Below are 3508 nucleotides of genomic sequence, written 5' to 3' on the forward strand. Positions count from 1 at the left end.
CCATTTGCACACAAGTAATAGAGTTAATGATGTTATTACATTATTATTTCCTGTTTTATTACTTTGTTATTGTACTATTTTATTGTTTCATTGTTTTATAATTTCAATATTTTACTATTTTGTTGTTCCATTTTAATATTTTTCTTATTGTTGTTGTTGGTTTATTATTATTGTTGGTTTTTCAAACCATAACTTCCCAAAACAAGAAGCAGAGCAAGTCCAGTGGAAGCCATGATGATGATTAGAGGGCTGAAGAAAATCTACTATGAAGATAGGCTGAGAAAGCTGGAGCTGTCCAGCCAGGATGGGAAGGCTCTCGTGAGACCTTAGACCTCCTGTCAGTGCCCAAAGGGGCTACAGGAGAACTGGAGAGGGACTTCTGACAAGAGCATGGAGGGACAGGACAAGAAGGAATTGCTTTGAGCTAAAAAGTAAGAGGATTAGATTAAATATTTAGAATAAATACTTCCCTGTGAGGGTGATCAATCCCTGGCACACATTGTCCAGAGAAGTTGTGAATGCCCCATGCCTGGAAAAATCAAGGCCAGGTCAGATGGAGCTGTGAACAACTTTGTCCAGTGAAAGGCGTCCCTATCCATGAATGAGGGAAAAGGTTCCTTCCAACCCAAACCACTCTGATCTGTGATTTTATGAGTATTATTTATTGTTGCTGCTATTGCATTACTATTGTTGTTATTCCCCTTGAAGATTTATTAAAAGGGTTGAAATTAATGCACATTTGTGCCACATAACAGGCAAGAAGTCTCCCTGATGGACAGCATTTCCATAAATCTATATTGCAGGAAAGAATAACCATAAAAATCTCACAACTCATTTACTTCATGTTTGCCTCCCTGTAAGTCCAAGATTTACAAGGTTATTGCTGTCATACATTACAAAATTAGCATAGGGACAAAATCACCATAGTGGTGACGCAAATCAAGTCTGCGCTTGGCACAGGCTGTTGGCACTAAGTGGCAGAATAAAGCAACAAAAGACATTTTCAGTCGATAACTGAGTTGCATTTATTCACTTCAGATTGCTATCTAAGTAGATAATATTTCTGCTGTTCTGCTTTCTGAAATATCTCTTTTGTCTCCCTAAACATAACAAGGGAAGACTGACCAAGCAAGTTACTTTAAGACTTCTAAATTACTTGCACAGAAGTTAACAAGATGTTTGCTAGTAGTTGACTTAATTAATCTGGTAAGATATTGCCCTAAGAATGGCTAAAAACCAACAACTATAGGTGCTGCTTTGGGAATGCTAATGTCTGAAAAATGCTGGCCTGAATTTCTGGCACAGATAAAGCTTCCCACAGTCCCTGGCTCTGCGTGTCTACTTTAGCAGTTAAAAGTTACTTGATTTTTCATTTGGTGATTTTTTCATCTCTGAAATGGAGTTAATACTGCAGTGTCTTCCAAAATGTTTTCAGAAGTGCTGTACTGACAATATCTTTCTGGGATGACTGGAAGGACAACTCATCCAAAGGTCATGTCAGTGGGTAATTAAAATATAAACACAACACTGGTTTGAGTACATACTTTTGGGGTCATTCTTGCAGTGCTGAAAGGAAAGTTGTCTGCTTTTACTCCACCTGCTTTGCCAGGAAGAGGTATGATTTGAAGGACTCACGAAAGAAGAGGTGGGGACAGAAGAGTTGAGCAGGCAAAGAATCATCAAGGCTCCCAAGGGCTTCCAAGGGTGTTCAAAGAGAACCATAGCCAGCACTTAATTTTCCACAACAATTCCTCCCCCAGCAGCAGATCATAGCATCACAGAAAATTTAGGTTGGAAAAGACCCCTGTGGCCATCAAGTCCAATCATTAACCCAGCATTGCCAAGTCCATCACTAAACCATACCCCTATGTCACATCTACACATCTTTTAAATGTCACCTAGGTGAGACTCTATTACTTCCCTGCACAATCTGTTCCAGGACTTGGCAACCCTATTCATGAACAAATATTTCCTAATATTCAATCTAAACCTACCCTGGAGCAACTTGAGGCTGTTTTGTCTCATCCTACTGCTTGCTACCAGGGAGAAGAGACTGACACTCAAGATGAAGCAGCTGTTAGAAACTGGACTACATCTTTAGTTCTTTCAGCCTCATGGAAATCCAGGTGGATGAAGTGCAGAGAGAGTTTCACCTGCTGGGGAGACATACTTTTTGTGGTATGTCTTTGCAGGAGGAAGGCAAAGGCACATCACACGTACAGAGCAAAGCAATGAGGAATGCACTCCACAGAGCTGCATGAGTGAAGCATCCTGCTTCCCAGCACAGGACCACAACTGAGGGACAGGTGCTCAGGCAAACACGAGGTTTGAAGTACTTTAGTTAGGAAGAGGCCATGAAACCACTGGAAATGGCAGCACCTTTTTCCACGTGGTAGGAGAACGGGGACAGCTCTGGACAGATGGGACATTTCTAGGCTCTGGAAAAACAGGACTGCTCTAGATGTAAGGGGCTTCCAGCAGGTGACTTGCACTGACTCAGACATGGGGTCAGCATTACCCTAAATTTCCTTCTTGATAAAAGTCTTAGCCCTCCTCTTTACCAAATCACCAAAAAATGTACTGGTAAACCTTTTTAGGAGAAAATAAAGCTTTGAAGTATGGTAATTTCCCTGAGGAAAGCACCCTCAGGAATATATACCTGTGTTGCTTTCTGCTGGTATAATTTTCTTCACAGCGGTTTTGTATGGGATGCCATACACTTGTTTTGGATCTGTGCCGAACACAGAGTTGATAATAAAGAGGTGTTTCTGTTATTGCTGAGCAGGGTTTATACAGAGCCAAGGCCTTTTCTGCTGTTCATACTGCCACACGGGTGAGGAAGCTGGGGGTGCTTGGGAGGGTGGGAGGAGACATGGCTGGGACAGGTGACCCCAACTGACCAGAGGGATATTCCAGGCCATATGGTATCAGGCTCACTATATAAAGTCGGGGAAGAAGGAGGAAGAGGGTGACATTTTGTGTGATAGTGTTTGTCTTCCCAAGTGTCTATTTATATGACAGGGTCCTGCTCTCCTGGAGATGGCTGAACACCTGCCTGCCCACAGGAAGTGGTGAATCAATTCCTTGTTTTGCCTTGCTTGTGTGTGAAGCTTTTGGTTTCCCTATTAAACTGCTTTTATCTCAGCCCATGAGTTTTTTTTGGCTTTTATCCCTCCAATTGTCTCTGTGATTTCACTTGTGGAGAAGTAAGCTAGTGACTGCATGGGGCTTGGTTACTGGCTGGGTGAAACAAAAATACCTCTAAAATCTTTCAGCTAAAGAGCATTTAGCAACATATTTTATCAGTTTCATAAGGAGCTTCCATTCTTCCTAATACATATCACTATGTGAAATAATCCAAGCCTAGCAAAACACCTCATTCAAGCTCATAAAGACCAGACTAGATTGGTTAGATAATTTGCTTTCTGAGACTCAAAGACTGAGTCACTTTCTCTTCCTGTGCTGCCTTTGTTTTAGATTAGGACATATGAAGCTCACTGCCAGAAGT

This window comes from Pyrgilauda ruficollis, unplaced genomic scaffold (assembly GCF_017590135.1).
Source record: "Pyrgilauda ruficollis isolate IOZ18807 unplaced genomic scaffold, ASM1759013v1 scaffold167, whole genome shotgun sequence".
Lineage (NCBI taxonomy): Eukaryota > Metazoa > Chordata > Aves > Passeriformes > Passeridae > Pyrgilauda > Pyrgilauda ruficollis.